The sequence below is a fragment of the Carassius carassius genome, chromosome 19 (genome assembly GCF_963082965.1).
Source record: "Carassius carassius chromosome 19, fCarCar2.1, whole genome shotgun sequence".
Classification (NCBI taxonomy): domain Eukaryota; kingdom Metazoa; phylum Chordata; class Actinopteri; order Cypriniformes; family Cyprinidae; genus Carassius; species Carassius carassius.
Window position 1 is genome coordinate 26902184 of NC_081773.1, and position 21322 is coordinate 26923505.

General features: G+C 34.2%; 1 protein-coding gene across 4 annotated transcripts in view; it reads left to right on the forward strand.

Moving 5' to 3' along the window:
* The window catches only part of LOC132095495 (double-stranded RNA-specific editase 1-like), a 188359-nt gene that overhangs the window by 43521 nt on the left and 123516 nt on the right, over positions 1 to 21322 (forward strand). For 3 of the 4 annotated variants that reach the window (XM_059500547.1, XM_059500550.1, XM_059500549.1), the window contains exon 2: positions 19349 to 19430. The gene's annotated coding sequence lies outside the window, so the exon portion shown is untranslated. Of the gene's footprint in view, positions 1 to 17501; positions 17571 to 19348; positions 19431 to 21322 lie in introns of all 4 variants that reach the window. The other variant, XM_059500548.1, reaches the window with a different exon arrangement.

Sequence of the window (21322 nt, forward strand, 5' to 3'; positions counted from 1 at the left end):
ACTTTTCAGGTGTTTGTTTTTGACATGCTGCAGCTGCACCAGTCATTCCGTAGCTGTATGAAATTAATTTAAAACTTTTTTTAATTTAATCTTGTTATCTTGCCTTCTTTAAATTTAATTCACTATTTTCTGACCATTTATGATTTATTTGTAATAACAAACGTATGTAAATAATTAATAATAATAATAATAATAATAATGTTTATTTTCATCTAAAATATTTATATTATATTATTATATGTTTCTGGTCTCTAGGCTTATTTTTCGCTTTAGTTTATCTTCTTATTCTTATCTTTTGTTTTTTTTGCAAAGTCATGCAGAGTCTGTTTTTGGTATGCAATTGTCTGTAGGTATTTCTGTGTTTTTAACGACAAAGCCATTATAGGCACTTTTAGTTTTCAGTGTGTGAATTTCAGTGAAATATTGTGTTAAATTTCTGTGACTTTTTGCACTCATTACATTTTAAAATTATGTATGGCATTATACTGATCCTGGTCTCCAGGTATCTGCACCTGTGTCGGTCTTTAAAATTCACTCTAGTGAACTTCGCTCTCAGTGTGAACAGCCTGAAGCTATCTGCAGATCTCTTCCCGAGTTAAACATTGTCTCATGTGGAATCTGCTAGAAATGATAGCTCTTGTTCTTGACAGAGCTAAAGTTTGTTAGTTTTTGTTCTTAGCATTGCTGATTTTCTGTTGCATACTCACTCACTCAGTGTCGCTTACCATACTATTGGGTTTGTGGCTTTCCATAAAGCTATCACTCAGTCTCAGAGCGGTGTGTGTGTGAGTATTAGGGACGATGCAAGCAAGGTTCCTCTGCAGGTCTCGGCACTTTCTGTAATTCATGGCCCAGGTCCTGTGTTGAAGGAGAGACACTTGACAGAAAGGCTTTCCCTGCAACCCTAAATCACCAGCTCATACGAATAAAGGCTCTACGCATGCACACACACCCACTAGGAGCCTCAGTTTGGGCCCTGGCCCTCACTAACAGACATGGGATTATTGCTGTAAACGTATGACACTGGAGAAGCTGTAAAAGTCAGCTGTTGAAGGGGAGTGGGATCCCTCTTCTAATTCCCTGTGCAGTTTTAGAGCTTGTAAAAGCCTGTTCTTTGCTGGCAGAGCACAGACAGACCCACATCATACAAATCATACAGCTGATGCGGTTTCGTTTCATGAGTGTGGCTTCTCTACTTTATTAAACATGGCTCACTTACAGATTTAGTGATAAAATAAACATTTGCAATTAATTCTCTCAAAGCTCCAGTGGTGAAACGGTCTATTCATTCTGGACGGTTTTCATAAAAAATGAAAAGTGCGGAATACAAGGCTGCATTTATTTGAGAAATGTATTAAAAAAATATATATTTTAAATTGAATATGATATACTTACATTTAAATTAAATTTCATTTTATAATGAAATTTAAATAACCTCTGACAAATTATGATTTTTTTAAAAATAGGGGGTGAATCAGACCAAATTATGAATAAATTTTTTTCTTCGCATACATGTTATCATGTAATCTATCACGTAATCATCCTTTTTGTAACCTAATTATGTAATCCAGATTATATATAATCAGTTACTACCAGCACTGTTGAAATATGTATTGTGACATAAAATGCTGCATTTATGTAATCAAAAGTGCAATTGTTCAGTAATATTGTGAAGTATTTTAAAACATAGTTAAAAAGAGCAGCATTTATTTAAAATACAAATCTTTTAGAATATTAAAAATATCTTTACTACAACTTTTAATCAATTTAACGTGACCATGCTAAATAAAAGTATTTGATCTCTTTCAAACAATTAAAAAAATAAATCAATAAAAAGTGTGAGATCTGTGTGCATAAACTTATTTCTACTGAACAAACGTGTATTTTTGCTGATTAATAAAAGTATTGATTTTCTTTCAAACAATTGAAACATATATATTTCAATAAAAAGTGAGATCTGGTTGCCTAAACAACTTTTTTTACTGAACAAACATGTATTTTTGCTGATTAATAATGTGTTATTTGGCAGTTTTTATTTGTTGATAAATGTGCCCAAAGGATCACTATTTAATTTTTTAAACACTTCTTTTTTCCCCCCTTCTTCATAATTTTTTTTGTTTTATTTGAAAATGCATTACAGATGTATTAATGCGTTGCAAGCAGATTTTGACATGTTGACTTTAATGTCCTTGGAGCAGCATCACAAGTTACAAACAGCACACATTTTGTTTTGAAAGGCCACTTTCTCTTTTACTGCAGTTCCAGCACTGCAGACTCATTTAATCTTTCAACTGGCTCGGCTGATGTACAGCCAGCTCAAACCTAATATTTTCTTTGCTTAAGGTCATGGAGAGACTTTAATAATTAATGCGTGTGCTTCGTAAATATTTTTTTCACCCCCTCAAGACCATCAGATCAGCACGTGGTGATGACTTTCAATTACGAGCCGCATTCTCCAGTCAAATGTCTCTGGGCTCGGACAGACTTTTTTGGAAACCCTTTGGAGTTGATTTGTCAGAGATGAAGTGGGTGTCGGTTAATTAGCCAGCCAATGAGCTGAAACGCTGGAGTGAGTGTCATTTTGAGAGGCAGCTCTTTCAGGGGACCGTGGCGGCTGTGAGCTGCTGTCAGTTGCTGATAGTTGTGATTGATAGTTTGGTTGGAGTTATTTGTCAGCCTCCATCCCTAGATGTGACATTTTGGTATTTGGTTCTGATGCTGTTGAAGCATGAAGATAAGTGGGCTTCAATCTTTGCCTCCTGTTGGGCTGATGCTCTTTTTAGTCAACAAATTAAAAAAAAAAAAATTGTGATTTGTAACCTATTTTATTTTTTTTAATCTGATATATATTTTTATTTTATATATTTTTTTAATTTAATTTTGTTTTAGTTTTTATTTTTATATATATTTTCCTTTTATTTTTTGTTTTGTTATTTTTATTTATTTATTTATTTTTTCCACATGCATATATGTTCTAATCCTGAATTGAATTACTTTTATTCAGCTGAGCAAGAGCATAATTAATTCATAGGTATCTTCTCCAAAATCTCTTTTCCCAGCCTGCATTGGAAAATCAATGCCCATGAATCTAAATGTCAAATATTTCTGTTAGCTGCGCAAAGCATGACTCACTAAAACTTTTCACCTCTAGTTCAGGACACTCCTGCCAGCCAGCTTCCAGTTCATTCCACACCTACATGAGACGTGACCGTATTCAGAAATCACTGACCACTTTTCATGCTATCATCATTTTTCAACTATGGTCTGTATTCTAGTTATCCAATTTATTCTCAGAGGAGATTTACATGCTTCGTAGCTGTTGCTTGTTAATACTTTCCATAAATAGTTTTTTTTTTTGTTTCTTTGTAGTTATTGATAAAATTTGCACAATTTTAAGATTCATTCATTCATTCATTGATTGAACCTGAATGTAGTCATGCATAATTTGTATTTTTATTTTACTTTGTTACATTAAAACACGGTTATTGCTGATGTCTTATTGGTTGAATGAGCTAGAATGAGGTGCCAGAGAGTGTATTTTCAGTCAGCTGAGTGTAGTCTTTATGATTTAATGCACTTGTTCTCAAAATCTCACGCAGGTTCATCTTTCTGTGGCATTAGACTGATGGATGTCCACTGTCAATGCAAGTGCCAGTGATGCTCCTGGGCATGAGAGAGGGAGATCTCCTTAATTGAACAAAAAAACCTGACTTTGGCTTTGTTCAGGGGGATTTGGACATAAAGACAGTATTTCTGCATACTCAGTGAAACAGGATAATGCTAAGGTGTCTTCTCTCTCACTGAAGTTAATGCAGAATAGAAGTATACACGCATTGTCTGGCTTAATAAATGTCTACAGGATTGTAATTTTATATGTATTTTTTATCAGATCAAAGTAGTATAGAATTTTATTGTTGTTTTGTTTGAAGTTTTGTTATAAAATAATTACTATTGATCATGAATATTAATCATTAATAATTAGTGCAATTTTACTTTTTCACATAGCATGCATTATGCGATCATGCTCTGTGAAGCATGCATATATGCAATACTTTAATATCAAGCTATTTAGGTTTTAGGATTTTTGTTTCCTTGAGATTCTGCCTACATAGTCAGCTTGTAACTTAGCTATGGAGGTCAGTTTAAGCAGGAGAGACTGAAAAATAAAGGTGTCTTGAAAGTTGTCCCAGTTTTATTTAATGCAGATCTGATACCAATAATTAGGGTTGGGGATCGAAAACCGATTCCAATTCAAGAAACGAATACTTAAGGTCAGGAATTGGGTACTACTTGTAAAATTAAAAATGTCGATTCCGCCTAACGATTACTGGGCAAAGATATATCATATAATATCATATATATATATATATATATATATATATATATATATATATATATATATATATATATATATATATATATATATATATTCAGAACTGTGAGCGAATCACAATCACCATAAAAAAAACACACACACAAAAACACTCTTTATCCAGAAACGTGCAGCTTTATTTTGCACACAAGCAGCTCTTAAACAAGTCCAGTTTTTATATAGACGGCTGACTCTTTGTTCATGGTATTCAGCTGCAACTAAATGTTTTGCAAATAGAGACCTAATAAACATTGTTGGGGGTAAAGCATTACAATTAACTCGAGTTACGTAATCTGATTACTTTTTTCAAGTAACTAGTGAAGTACAACTACTTAAAACTACTACCGTATTTTTTGGACTCTAAGTCGCACCTGAGTATGTCGCATCAGCCCAAAAATACGTCATGATGAGGAAAAAAACATATATAAGTTGCAATGGACTATAAGTCGCATTTATTTAGACCCAAGAACCAAGAGAAAACATTACCGTCTACAGCCGCGAGAGGGTGCTCTATGCTGCTTAGTGTAGACTACAGCATAGAGCACCCTCTCGCGGCTGTAGACGGTAATGATTTCTCTTAGTTAATTTCTCTTGGTTCATGTCAAATTAATTTTGATAAATAAGTCGCACCTGACTATAAGTCGCAGGACCAGCCAAACTATGAAAAAAAAGTGCGACTTATAGTCCGGAAAATACAGTACTTGGTGTTTCATTTACAAGAAAATATCTGAGTTACTTTTTCAAAAAAGTAACGCCAGTTGCGTTGTTTTTCCCATACTGACAAGTCTCCTGTCCCCATATTGGGAGAAATCAGAGTACGGGGGCATTGTGTACGGGTGTGAACATGATGTAGTTCTAGTCTAAATGTGCAAAAAAATTACTTTAGATAAACTAAGAGTTGTGCTTCATTGTTTTTTTTTTGTTTTTTTTTTTGTTAAACCTTCACCTGTTCTACTGTACAGACGTTAATTTACTTTTCCTTCAGCCTGAGGTTTATTCATTATACTTTTTGGTGTGAAAGGGCTTTTACATTTGCTATAAATAGAACTTCTTATATTAAAAACAATCAAGCCCTGCTCATATTTAAAAAGTTACTCGAAAGTAAAAAGTAACAAATTAACATAAGTTACTTTTTAGGGAGTAATGCAATATTGTAATGCATTACTTTTAAAAGTAACTTTCCCCAACACTGAGAATAAATATGTTTGATATCATTTGTGACCCTGGAGTACAAAAATCTTAAGTCTTAAGTTGCACTGGTATATTTGTAACAATATAAAAAAATATAAAATATAAAAAATACATTATATGGGTCAACTTTATAAATTTTTCTTTTATGCCAAAAATCATTAGGATATTAAATACAGAGTTCTGGCATGAAACTCAGGTGGCGCAGTCCGATAGGTCTAACTAAATCTGACCTAATGACATAATTATCACATGGCACAACTAATTGGCTCTCTCCTGTATTGGTAGCCAATGAGCTCGATGCTCAACATTCAAATATATGACTAGAGCTTGCCGTAGCAGTGCAGCTTGCTTCAGAAACACTCCAACTGTATAGATCTGCTACGAGGTGATTCATGTATGATATATGAGGGTTATTTCATATATTATATTTGCAGCAGAAGTATTTCTTACATGCTCACAGCAGCATGTTGTGGATGTATTGGCAGTAGCAAGTCTCGGTACTCGCTCTGCCGCAGCAGCAGCTTAGCAGATCTTTTCCGCCAAGATCAAATACATTAAAATTGTCATGTTCATTACCATGCCAATCCCTCTGAGAGTTGTCTTGACAGAAGTAAAGATCATGTTCCATGAATATATTTTGTAAATTTTCTACCATAAATATATAAAAACTTACATTTTGATTGGTAATATCGATTGCTAATAACTTCAGCCTTAGCTTAAGTTTTCTCAATATTTAGATTTTTTGCACCCTCAGATTCCAGATTTTCTGATTTTCTGCTGTCAGATGTGAAAGATAAAAAAAAGTCATGTACACTTGAGACGGTTTGTTTTCTCATATATTGATTAGTGTGTGTGTGTGTGTGTGTGTGTGTGTGTGAGCTGTGGAGAGAGGCATGTTTTCTGCATTATGCTGAATGTATGCTGATGTGCCTTGAGGGTAAACAAGCCGTTGAGCGCAGACTGATTGCTCACCATATGCACATTTTTCTAATTGATATTTATTGATTTAATGATCTGTGCATATACACCCAGGGCTTTCCCTGTTCCACTTTTTATTTAGAATGTATTTGAACTTGTTTTTTTTTTTTTTTTTTTTCCTTCAGTCATTTGTGCAAATGGATCATTGCTTTGGAATTTTGAATCTTTTAAATTAACAGTTTGAACTGATGTGTTGGTGATTCTCAGCAGTTGTGTTGATCAAGTGGTGCATGTCCCCAAATCCACCCCCCCCACCTTTTTTTTTTTGACTTGTCATTGCTTTTCTCACACTTTCAGTCATCATGTTTCCCAGTCTGTCTGTGTCTATTTTTGGGCTGTTTCTGTGTTTGCCAGTCTACTGGGAAGTTTTTGTTCTTTGGATTTGAAAAGCAGTGAATGGCCACTGTCACTCCATCAGAGCGAAGGGCACCACCGGGGGAAATGAACAAAATCTTCTGTTCTTTGTTGGTCAGCAGATTGAAAGTGACATGAGGCTGTGTTGATTGCGAAATTTAGTGGAGAAATTGACCATTTAGACTTGAAATTGGTTGAGCTAGCAAGATGGGATAAGAGAGGTCTGTTTACAATTTAATAATTAAAATAATCCTTTTTGAATAGAAACTGTATACTGTAGCTCTGCAGTGAGATATTAGAATATCATATATTGTGTATAATTATTATTGTTTAATTATTTCGTGTGGTAATGAATATTATAGAGTGCCACAGTTACTGTTGATAGAGCCTAACTTGCATTAACTTCTTTTAGTTTAATCATTTATTTAACTTTAAATAAAGATGTGAACTCTAGCTATGCTCTCATGAGTGTTTGCATGAATAAACCGCAGTGTTTCCTCAAGGTCATGTCGGTCTCTCCATGAGGAATACGTCTTGAGGTAATGAAGGATGTGAGAGAGTATCAGGTCTGTCACTTGTCCTGTTGAACCGGTACTACATTTCCAATACATCTTATTTGTTGTATTTCTATTCCTCTTAAACTCTTACATTTTAACTCTTGTTGCATATTGAATGTTATTGTTGCAAATTCTGCTGATTTAAGCATTGTCTAGACTTGGAAAACGACAAACCAAATCAAAAGGCCCAGGTGAAATATGACTTTTTTCCCCCGTTCTATTCAAAACTGTATTCAATGCTATTATTTAATGAATTAATTTAATTTATTTATGTGTCTTGATTTTTTTTATTTTTTGGTTTCGGTACAGATTTTGAGGATTTGAATTGAATTATGAAATATGGTAGCTTAAAGAATGATCAAATTAGCAGAATAAGCAAACATTCAGTGAGCTGAAGATGTATAGGAATTAGTGAATGACAGAGATTGCAACTGGAATTTTGTGTGTCCTTTGATCTGTGTAGGCCTTTGTAGCATCTGTTTTATGCATTTCATGCTTTTGTTTTCCAGGAAAAAAATAAAAATAAATAATAATAAATATATATATAATTTTATGGATGTAATGGAATTGCAATAATAGTATAAATTTCTATATAAATTCCATATTTGGTAAAAATAACCTTCATTTCTGTATACAGATATATAGATTTTTGGAAGCATAAGTTATAATGAGTTGAAAATGACAAACAAAACAGGCTCTTTTTAATTTATTTATTTTTGAACTGTGTGGAATGTGTTATTAACTGCAAAGATTGCTGAATTCTTATTGCTAGTTGATTGCATTGTCAGTCTATATTTAATCTTTAAATGTGAAATATTCCATGTGTGGATTATTATTATTATTTTTTTCAAATGACAAGTAAAAATGCTGACATGTTGGCAGAGCCAATAAACATTTGGACAGAAAAATATCCTTACTGCCCTGTCATCTTCTCTTCCTCCTCTCCCTCTCTTCAACACCCTCATCACTTTCTCATTCAGCATTTTTTCCTCCTCTGCACATATGAAGTGCATTTATCCTCTGGGATTGGGGGAGGGAAGCTGTCACAGGGTGAAATGCTTGGGCAAATGCAGCGTTCCATGTCAGGAAAGGCACAACTCCAGGGATAAGTGTGTGTGTGTGTGACGTGTGTCGCTTCTGAAGCCAACGATATGTCACCGACTTATGCCGCTTACGTCGTTTCAATAGGTTAAAACGCTACTACTCTATAATTAATTCTGAATGAAATTCATATGTGTTTATTCTAGCGAAACAACTGGGCATGTGAATCCAGACATGCACTGTGAAGGGCAAATGTTTCCAAAAAACACTCAGGCTTTTGTGTGCTTTGGCCTGAATTTTTTCAAGACTTTGCTTTAGGTGTTTCACTGGAACAGAGCAGTCAGTCAATATTTAATTTCAAGTTTTATTGAGATCAATACAACATATTGACATCTCTGAGAGATTTTGTCTGTTGAATGGCTTGCAGGTGGAGGCTCAATAGACGCTCTGTGCCGTTGAAGGAGAGCGTGATGGACTGGCCCAAAGTCGTTTAATGAAGCGTCTTTCATCTGGCTTTACTTGAGTATGACTGGGAATGGTTTTTACTCGGCTGAGTCATTAAAATGAAGTTCCATTGTGGACTGATAAAGCAAAGCAGTAAAAAGACCACAACGCATGGCACATTGCTGTTGCTGCTTTTTTTTTATAAAAGCAAGATGATCAAAGTCATTGATGTTCAGTTAATACTTATAAGAAATGAAATAAACTAATTATATGAAATATTTGTGTTTTTTGGAAACAAAGTTTATGCTCACCAATTTATTTGATTCAAATTTCAAATGTAATTTGTTTTCTGTGATGCACAGCTGAATTTTCAGCATCATTTCTCCAGTCTTCAGTGTCAAAAGATCCTTCAGAAATCATTCTAATATGTTGATTGGATTTATAAAAAACAATTATCAATATTGTTGTTAAACTTTTGTTCTGCTGCATATTTTTTAGAATCTATAATAAAAAAATGTTTTTAGATTCCTTGAACAGAAAGTTCTTATAGAAATAATTTATATTTGTTTAACTGTCACATTTGATCAAGTCAATGCATCTTTGCTGAATAAATAAAAATTTTCAGCAGTAGTAGGTTTCATTTATTTTTTTAAACAAAAAAAATGCATTTAAAAATTTTTTTGTAATTTTGTACTATTTAGTTTAAATAACTATGCATTAAAAATATTATGGATTGGTGGATGGATGGATAAAAAAAGAGACTTCCTTTTCTCTGTCTGTGTTGGGAGAGGTTGTGTCTGCCTCTGTGAGCATCATCATCATCATCCCGTCTCCGTTTGTGGGTCATTATGGAAGATGTTGCATTTGATAATGGCTGTCCTGCCTGACACGTTATGGAGCGTTTCATACTGTATATGTAATACCTCATGGAGAATGGATGTGGATATAGTAACAGCTGTGGTGCTCTACATTTAAGGGTCTCTCTTCTTTGCATCCTGAAGGGGGATGGGACAAACGGAGCACTGTCATGGTTTTTAGCAGATTGCTGGCTGCCGGCAGCATTGACGTCTTTGGCTGTGGACTGTGGTGGGATGATGGACTGTTGGGCAAGAGGAGAGCAGGGCCTGTGTGTATGAGTTACCCTGCATCTTAGACATGGGAAAGATCATAGTGATATGACTGATGGATGCTTCTAAGTAGGATTGAGCAATTATGTTAAATATTTGAAAAGTAAAAGCAACATTGTGCATGTCACTAGACTAGTTTGGAAGTCTTTGCTTGTTTTGTGGTTATCAGAATGTTAAAATTTTTAAATTTAAGCTATACTGTTTTTAAAATTGTGTTAGAGTTGCTCATTCCATTCATATGGTTTCAGTGATTTGATTCAAGTGAGTGTTTCAGTGAATACTTTGCGATTTAGAATCAAGTTAAACTGCAGTTGTATTTTTTAAATGGATGAAATGTTTTTGTAAAATAGTAACTAAACTGCAATTTACGAAATCGTAAATAGTGTGTTGGACCATTGGAACTAATAGTCTACACCAAAACATGTTTTGAGTGTAATGTAATTATTGTAGTTTATGAAGATGTAATAGTTTATTTCATTTAACTAAAATCAGAAGTGTGTGTGTGTATGTGCGTGTATATACCATATGTTAACTTATCTTGTAATATATGTTATCTTACTCGGACAGGATTGACATTTTTATTTGATTATAAGGGCTTGTGTGAAATCTTTCTTATTAAAGAGAGTGTTGAGTCAACTCTTTTTTTTTTTTTTTGCCCATTTTTATGTTTATTGTAACAGAGCCACATTCCTAACCTCACTTGTCTTGCCATGATTTTCCGGATCATCATTAAAGTGACAAATATGAATGTGTAAATGGTGATTTATGTTTTTTTAATTTTTTTTTAAGATTCACTCAGGCTGGTTGTCATGTAAACTTTGTAGAACTGTCAAATTAGATTGGTGTAATGTCTCTAGAACATTTTGCACTGCTTTCAGATGCCAGCAAAGAGTTATTTACCCTTGGTCTCTTCTTCTCGGGTATTTTTACACGTACAACTGTCATAAAATATTGTCCGATACTGATAAGCTGATAATTATTTTTATGTTATGGCCTATTTAAATTCTATACTATACGGTCTAAAAAAAAAAAAATTAAACCCTTAAAGAAAAACTCAAGCATTTTAAATGCCACAACAATACAATAAAATAAAAAAGTAGATACAAGTATATAAGGTCAAATGTAAATGCAGTGTGTATTTCCAAATATCTGTCAGTAAATTGTTTTTGAAGTGGTATGTTTACACTTAGTTGTTGTTGTTGTTTAATCAAATTTTTTTTTTTTATTATTATTACTAGTAGTAGTAGCAGGAGCTTGCTTCTTTCTTTCTTGTCCACAAATTCTGTTCAACCTTCTCATAGTTTAAAGAGAGGGTTTAGAATTGAAACGACGGCTCAAAGAAGTGTAAGTTTCCTGAAAACCGTGGACCATCTAAACGATTTTCCTTCTTTAAACATGACCTCCATCTGAACGCCTGTGTCCCTCACAGAGCTGAGCCATGTGCAACACAGGTGTTTTGAGAAGATCCAGATCATCTCCAGAGTGAAGTCCGTTGCCTGAACTTCCAGTGCGAAGGCAGATCAGCTCCAGATTACACCGATGCTTTTCATTTATTCAGAATGTGACATGCTGGAATAGTGAGCATAGCTTCAGGCGGCCCAGGATACAGCACAAGTGAATCAGTATGTGAGAGGAGGGCCTCTTGTTTGCAGCACAGCACCCGACCCAATCGATCCCGCTTTTGCATCGGGTTGTAGTTGTTCAGTGGTGAAGGCTACTAGATTACACCCTGAATTCATTCATCTGCTGACGTTAGTGGATGGGAAAGCTGCCTGGACAGTGAGTCTGCAGTGATGTCCGTAAGCACACTATAAATGTATCATTGAAGTCAATGCTGGGCTGGACAATCAATGGAGTTGCAGATTGCTAATGATGGCCTCTCAAGGGAAGAGATGTTCACGTGTAAAGATTCTCTGGTGTTAGTGTGAAAGGCCAATACATCATTTTTCTCTGTGAAAGGTGCCTTCACACTGACTAAATAGGTCTCATTAGTGTCTCACAGTCTGCACTCTCATTGGTAGTAGCTGCTCATTTGCATAAAATTAAGCATCAAATTACTGACTTCTGGGTGATTTGTCAGTGAGTCACAGTTTTATGGGACATTTTTAGAAAAATAAGTATTGGGTGTCTTAAGCACTCTTTAACTCATTTTTATGTGACACTGCATACTGAAGTGTTGGGCAATTTTATATTAATATCTTGTATTTATTTTTTATTTTATTTATTTTTATTATCCATTTGTTTTTAATCTACATAAATATTAATTTTTTTTAAGTGTATTGTAAATGTGGTGAAATAAAAATCTTACTATTTAGGTATTCATTGACAGTACTATTAGTTAGCATTTCTTTTCTTCTTTAGTTTATAAATTGTTTTATTTATGGTTTATTTTTTAATAGTTTAGTAATTATCTTTAGATATTTTGTTATAAATTTGCTATTTGTTATTGATCCAACAAATAAATATTTAGATATTATTAAAAAGTATTTAGATACTGTACACTGAAGTAAAATGAAAATATTTATTATTTTATTATTATTATTAGTTTTCTTTTTTTTATTTAGTTGTTATTGTTTATCAATAGCTTAAACTATTTACCAGTAGTTTAATAATAATATAAAATTATACTAATTTGATCATTTTATTTAACAATATTAAGACAACTATTTTCGGGTAACACTTAAGTTTAGGGACCAGTTCTCACTATTAATTAGTTGTTTATTAGCATGCCTATTAATAACATATTGGCTTTTTATAAGTGAAAAATTTATGACTACCTTACTAACTATTATTAAGCAGCAAATTAGGCATTTGAGGCAATAGTCATAGTAAAAGGTTTGTTTATAGCAAATAAAGTGTGACTTATTTTTGTTTAGTTCTTTTAGAAGTAGCAGTAGAAGTTATTTTTGCTGCTACAGCAGTTATGTAGAACGACCAAGTATTTTACAACATGCTGTTATTGTTTGATGGGTGCCTTTGTTATTGTTTGACGTTTCCAAAGGCTCCTTGGAAGCATACTGCATTGTGGTCATTATAGATAATTTGTTAGAATTGCTTGTAATATTTTCATAATGTAACTGTTCCTTAGCAATATGTAATTTGCAGCCACTATGAAAGGGGGGATTAAGACTGACTGTCTGTCTGGGTAGGGTTCATTCTGAGTGCCATGCTTAACGTAATTGCACGTTATCATGCACAAGAAGCTTAGAGGAACCACCTCTGTTCCTCTGCCACCTTTTTTTTTCATAAAGAGAGTAATCCATCACATTCAAACAAAACGCTGGTGTTTCTTTTCAGTCGTCTCTATTTCACAGTTGGGCGCTTGCTGGCCTGTTGTCTACAGATGGGGAGCCTTTCAGAACGAGACACTGGCTAATCACTTTTCCAGTACATATGAATTTGATAAACCAGGGCAGGAAGCTGACTGAGTTATTGTACCTCAATTTAATGGCATGATGCATGTATGGGTTTGTTTTTTTGATTATTTATTTGTTGTTTTTATTTTTAAATGTATTAACTTTTTAATTAATTTAATTCGTTTTTATTTATGTGTTATTTTTGATGTGTTTATAATTATGTTTGTTTGTCTTTTTTATTTGCTTGTTTATGATTTATTGTGTGTGTGTGTATATATATATATATATATATATATATATATATATATATATATATATATATATATGCACACACGATAGATTTATTTATTTGCTATTTTGTCTTATTTCAGTTATTTTATTTATTCCTTTTAAATAATAATTATTATTATTTATTATACATTGTTTACTTTTTTATTGCTGTTTTTATTAATTGTTGTTTGATAATTTATTATTTAGTTTTTATAGTATTAGTATTTTATACCTTCATTCATTTTTTTCAGCCAATGTAAATTATTTTATTTTATTTTTATTTTCTTTGCGATAGGGCATCAGGGGTTTCATTTAGTTGCGAAACATAGGCGGAGCTTAAGTGTCTTTCGGCTGCAACACATCAGCTAATTGCCTTCCATCTGGATGATTTTCTGTCTTCAGAAATAAACTTCTCCTTTTCCGTAATACTACCTTGTTCCCCTCAACGTGCCAAACTGATCCAAATCGCACCATTTCAGCTCCAATTCTGTGTGAATTACTCAATCCCACACCTCTTTTTAATAAATCCCCTCAGGTTCCTTTTACGACATTGTCTTGTTAAATCAGATTGATGTTTATTTCAATGTGGAGCTTGTCATATCTTTTTTTAAGACCCCCATTCCCGGTGGTACATTAACGCTCCTCCTGCTGATTAACAGGTTCAAACTTTTCGCCAGAGCCAATTTGGGTGACAGAGCTGTTACTTGAACCTCCCCAAAACAGAGACCGCATGGAGTGAGATGAATTTTAATCAAGCCTATGCTCAATTAGATGCCACAATCGGTCGCCTCGGCATGAATATGAAATTTCCCTCAGCCTCATAGATCATCAGCTAAAACAATCAAAATTTATCTTCCTCATTACCAGAGGTTCAGGCACAGATCAAGGTTTGATACTTCTCAAACAGTCATCAACGCTTATTGAATCCGGAGCCTTTGTCCCTGGAGCTATGATGTCATCAATTCCCCATTCCGCCAGTGAAAAAAATAAATAAAAGAGCAATCCATTAGTGGCTTACGGAGGGGCTGTCTCCATCTGATTGAAATGTAATTTTGACAGCGAGATCCTGTCAGATTTTCTCTTGCCATTGTGGCGGCCCCGCTGAAACTGGCCCCTGGCCCCGGGCCTGCGGCTCAGGGAGAATTGAGTGCACTCCTGCAGAATTCAGTATGACATGCTGGAAATAATGGGCTCCTGTCGCACAGATATCCATCAGACAGCCCCAGACCCTTGTAGACATTCAGGTGCAATAAATAATAAATCCTGTTTGGACGATATTAATAAGGTCGCTTGAGAGATGGCCATTGATTTGGTGACTGCACGGTTTTCTAGCAGTCGGTGAGGACTGCTATGTAAAAATATCATTTCCTTACAGGTCTTAGGTGCTGTGAAACCGATGACAGTTTGTTACCTTTAAAGGGTTTGTTGACTAAAAATGAAAATGGGCATAATTTACTCACCCTCATATTGTTTCAAAACTATATCAATTCTATTTAAATTGAAATCCCCACCCCCAATTGCTAAGAATGATATATGAAAAAATAGCACATAAATAAAAGATCCAAATAAAGCATTATTAATTGAATAATATCACTGTACTTATATTTATGCCTTCTAAACTCGACCAATAACGTGTTGCAAACAAACTAAGCCTTTATTGGCTTAAATGATAAGAATTTGTTCACAAGTTGGATGTATTTAACTTCATGACGTCTTTTCCATGAAATAAAGTAATTTTGGTTTTGAACAACTTGAGGCTGAGTGACTTTTTGGGTTTTCTGAAATATGTTTAAATATGCAATGGTGCATTCATCATATTAAATATGTGCTAATTCACATGGCTTTCCAGAATGGAAATCTGAGCGTTGGATGAAGTCAGGGATCAAAACTCTTGCACACTTTTTTTTTTTTTTTAAGTTTATTCATTTATTTATTATAAAGAAATATACTCAATATTTCCCCATAAACTAAAATACTCTCATCAACCATAAAAAAATGAATAAACAAATGAATGAATTGAACTACATTTTAAAATATTAATGATAGATGAACAACCACCTCTGTAAAAGCCTTCAGAAAACAGATATTAATGTAACTGTTGAGTGTGGTTTATGTAAGTGCTGCTAAATTTTGATTTCTGACTCAAGTGCTGGAGGAAAAAACATCATTTTGAGAAAACATACTGATCTACAGATTCTGCTAAAGTACAGTTCAAACGAAGCACTTAAAAGTGCATTTCAGATGTTATTCTTCCACTAGTCTAAAAAGTTGCCAAATATATATCGCAAAATCTCAAAATTGACCAGTGCATAAAAAAACACTGGTTTTTAAAAGGATAATTAGCAGATAAAGGCATTAGTTTAAATGCAAACGATCAACATTGTTTATGTTAATGAGGATGATGGTGATCTTTTCAGAGTGCCACATAAGAGAGCGAGTTAATTGTGTGAGCTGTGTTTGTATGCAGAGGCAGCGACGCCGTTTCGTTTTACCCGGGCGACTGCAGTCTGTGTCTGAGTCGGCTGCTCTTCTTTGGTGGTTTAGGACTCATTAGGCCTGTAATGTCTTAATTCTGTCCTCTCTACAAAGCCGAACTGACAACCACCATATTTTACCTCCTGAAATGCATCACACAATTGATGCCTGTTGGGTTAAGAAGCTAATTGACTGACATCGATCCTTTTTTCATTGGTGGAGTTGGTCGAGTTTGAAGCAGTTTGTTGTCGCTTTAACGATAAGGGACTGGAAAACACACAAGCACACTCAAAGGACCTTTTGGTAGCACTTAGTTCATTTTTATTTCTGGGAAAACTGCATTTTAATGCCTTTGCAGTGCTCAGAGCGCATTTTGACTGCAGGGGTATTTATATTATCGGATATTTATTCGGTCAGCCAGGAACTAAATTACACAATCTCATGCATTCCTGTGTAACAGCGGAAAATCTGCTGATTAGCTTATTTATTTTTATATAAAATGACTCTGTATGTTTCCATAAAATTTTTATTTATTTTTGTTATGAAACATGCAGAGTATTTCAGGACAAACCCACATTCTGCTGAGCTGATGTGAACGGCAGACGCTGTGGTTTTTATCACAGACTGACCACACAGTGAACACAGTGTCAGTGCTGACCACAGTCAGTGATCACTGTTACTGCGCTCCGATGTCTGAAAAGGGATGTTAATGGTAGAAATTGCCACAAGTTACCTTAAGTGGAGGTTGAGTAGGTCTGGGGAATTTACTATATCAAATTTAAAGGCATACTGTAGATCACTCAGAAATCATCATTTATTCAACCTCAAGTTGTTCCTGACCTGTATGAATTTCTTTCTTGTGCTGAACACAACAGAAGAGATTTTAAACAAGGTGTGTAACCAAACAGTTCATGGAACTAATATAACTAAAACAACTGATACGATGGCACTCTTGTGAGTTCAAGTCATAAATAATATTTTGTCATGCTTGTGATTCTGAAATTAGTCTGATAGTATGGTCTTGAGGACAATTTGGCCTCAAAATATAGCTTTATTACTTTAGCTGTTTCCTTTTGGTTCTTTTATCAAGTAACCTTTCCACAGGTGAGGTAAATACTAATATATAGAAGTCATACAAATCTTAAATATAGTGAAGGGTTGGTTGTTTTTCTTACAGTAGCTCAGCATTCTGATATATTTAGGCTCTAGTTGTGCAAAATCTTGTCTATCTTTCTCCTTTTGGCACTCTATCTCTTATTCTTTTTTTTCCATCTGTACTGTAACTGTTCCCTGAGGAATAACCTCTAACCTGATTCCCATGTGCAACCGTATCCAGATCCTGACTGAACTCTTGGCCTCGTGCCTACACATCGTTCCTTGACTCCACCTGAACACCCTAGAACAGGTACTGCCCATAACCTGATCCAGCCTTTGTTTTCTGCTCCCTGATTCTCAGAACACATCTATTATTTGCTTGCTGACAAGTGTTTGGGCAGTAATCCATGCCAGCTGCTGTACCGATTCTTTCCTCCTCTCGGTTTCAATCATTGTCTGTGTCACAAAAGTTTTCTATGTGGAAAACCAAGCTTTGCTGTGTTGCATTGAGGCAGAATATAAGGCTGTTGAGCTTCCTTTTTCTTTTCTTTTTTTTCTTCTTCACCAATCACTTCAACACCTTTTTTTGGACTCAGTAGTGCAATGTGATATATTGAATATTACATTTATTCAATAATTATTTTGGTGATTTTTGTAAAAATTAGTAGGATTGTAAATATTACAGTTTTTATACAATATTACAGTAATTTCATTTAAAGTTTCATAATGACATGCATAATTTACATGCTATTTTGACCCAGTTTATTTATAGTATATTAATTCAGTATATTTGAATTAAATTTAGTTTATATAGCTATTTAGTATCTAATTTAAATGTATTTTTAATATGAAGGTAAAAATAAAAGAAATATTACTATTTTTTTACAGTGTTCTTTTTCTAAACAAATTAATATTAAACGTATTATTTGTTACATTGCAAATATGACTTTTGGATAAAATAAAACATTAATGTGTGTGTGTGTGTGTATATATATATATATATATATATAAAACAATATACACACACACATCCTGAGCCGCCTAATTGAAGTATGTTGTCACTCTCCTTTGGCGGGATATGCTTTCTATTTTTAGAGCTTCATTTCAGGGCGGCAGTGATGTCATCTGTTCTGAAACCTCTATTGAGTTTTCTTTCCTTAGCTCTCAGGGCTGTATTTATGATAACAAAGAGGGGCAGTCACTCTTTTGACAGCCTTACTTTACGCCACAGATGAACTCTGAACTACAGTCTGAGGCCTTTATAGATTGCAGTCTGCTTTGTAAAACACTATCTCATGCCAACAAGTCGACTGCCAAGAAGAACTCAACCTTGATGCTTATGCAATGACATCAGTGAGATAAAATTTTCAAAACATGCCCTAGTTAGTGCCACTTGAAAGATACCACCCGCCGTTTGTTAGTCTGCTTGATTAAAAAAAAAATGAATCAAGATTAATGTTATAATATAATCTAGGAACCATTTCGTCAGCCACTTATTATTTTCTTTTAAATCTTAATTTCCCTAAACTTTAGAATGGTAGTTTATCAAGGTTTCCATAAAGATAGGAAACAGCACAAAACGTTTCTTGAGCAGCAAATCAGCATTTGAGAATGATTTCTGTGTCACTGAGACTGGAGTCATGATGCTGAAAATTCAGCTTTACAGCACAGGAATAAACTACCTTTGAAAAAGATATTTCAATAGAAAATAGTTATTTTGAATTTTAATAAAATTTCACTATTACTTTTTTTTTTTTTATCAAATACATGGTGCTTTTTTTTTTATTAAAAGCTTTCAAAAACCTGACAAATTTGTAGTTGTTCTTGTGTATATGTCTGTGTGTGTCTCTAATGTAAGGAAACCGAAACTTCCCGGGTTGTATGTGGGAGCAGAGAGGAGGTGTTTAAACAGTGATTAAGTGTAGATGAAGTATAAAACGTGTGACAGCTGGGTTTGGGGGAATTTCTCCATTTATGGTGCTCATTTCTCTCACAGATTCCTCTGTTTAGATTTGCTCTTAGTATCAGGATCGGTAGAGAGAACAGCTTTAGTTCTGGCCTGATGTTTTATTCCTCTTTGTGTTTCAGGAAGAAGTGGACACTCGCAGCAGGAAGATCTTGTTCAAGGCTGTAAGAGATTGGAGCAACATCCGCTGCTTTATAATAGCAGGTAAGTGAATCTGCAGTGAAACGCACTCAAACACAGAGGCTGTGCATGCAGTGAAAACAAAAGAAAGGTAGAAGACGGATGGTAAGGTGCAGCAAATTAAATCCTGTGCAAAACAAACTGTTGCTGTGTGTAGGGTTTCTTCGAGGCCTTCATCAGAACTGTAGGCGCTAGTTATGTAACGATGCATGGAGATGTGACCATTGCAGTGTGTTTTTCTCTATTTTCATGATCTGTCCTTTCAACTGTTAGTGTCTGCTGACATCAGCAGCAAAAATGTGTTCGTGAATTTCTGTGAATCGGTTCAGAATATCTGTTTTGCTGAAAGTCATTCATGAATCTTTGACATTATGGTTCAGTTGTTTGCAGAAGTCCTTATGTTGTGTTTTTGACAAGATTTTGTAGTCTCTTTTGCTCACCAAAGCTGCATAAAAAAACAGCTAAAACTGTAATATTGCAAAATATTATTAAAAAAAAAAAATCTACTTTATTTTATTGGTAACAATTTAGTATAGTGACCAATTCTCACTATTAACTTAGTTGCTTATTAGCATGCTGATTATATTTGCTGTTTATCAGTGCACATATTATTTAAAGCACATATTCTGCATGACCATAATCCAACATTAACTTAAAAACTACCTTATTAACTAATAAATAAGCATCAAATTATTTTATTGAAGCAAAATAGTTAATTTTGTTAATAGCAAGAATTGGACCTTGAAATGAAGTTTGACCATTTTATTAAATGTAAGTTTTTATTTAATTTTTTTAGCTGTTGATAAATCTAACATATCTTTGTTGAACAGTATTAATTTCTTAAATCTAAAAAAAAAAAAAAAAAAAAAAAAAGTGTGCCTTGATTTCTCTTTTAGGGACAGAACAAATCTGTAGAGCCATTTCCTTCCCATGGAGCTAAATTTCCTTTTTTTTTAAAAAACATCACCCAGTAGGTCCTTGGATTTAAACTGTTGAAGAGCAATGGAAAATTGCATATATTTCTCTTGGTAATGTGACCCAGCTTTTTAAGAATTTAAGAGTTGCATTAATTTATTTAACGAAGGAGATATGAATATAGCCTTTGTGATAGGTTTCCATGACTTTGCCAGAAGAGACATACGGCAGCCTCGGAGATGAAATTACACAGGCCTGGATTCATTTACCTCTCACTTTTCAACTCTGATGAAGTGCGTCAAGTTCTGTCATTGATGCCAGTTACCATGCAGACAGTATTCACTTTAAGGCTGGATAATGACACTGATTTACTATTTATTTCAGTTTGAAAAAATGCCTTGTGTTATATAATCACTTTTCCTCTCACATCTGCATAAACCTTTGGCTGTTACAGGTTACTGCACAAAGCTAATTTAATGACACCGATGACAGAATACAGTACTTTCAGATTAGGAGTAAGTAGCATATTGAAAAGCTGCCTGAAAAAATTTACCCATTAGGACACAATTTTATTTTCAGTGAGATTGTCATGATATTTCTAGTGGGCGTAATTTTGCAAAACTGGATGACACATGCTACGAATATTTAGCAGATATTTTAATTTGCTCTAAAAGGCTTGGATTAACCGATCAATCTTGGGAAGTTAAGAATCAATACCAGATTATTCAAAGAAAGAAATCGTAATACACTTTCATTAGCAGCGCTCTTAAAAGCGGTTCAGCATTTACTGTGTCCTCACAGGTCTTACATCATTCCGGCGCTATTTTAAGGCGATTAATAGAGCAGGGTCTTTTCGTTCCTTCTGTCAAAGTCAAAACCGGAGCTGATTTTATTATGATCCGCTCTGCATCTCACCACGGAGCCTGTCAGATTTGAGGGAGTTCACCGTGTTCATTCAGGCTGATGGGAATGGCTTTTCAAAGCTGCCATTGTTTGAGAGC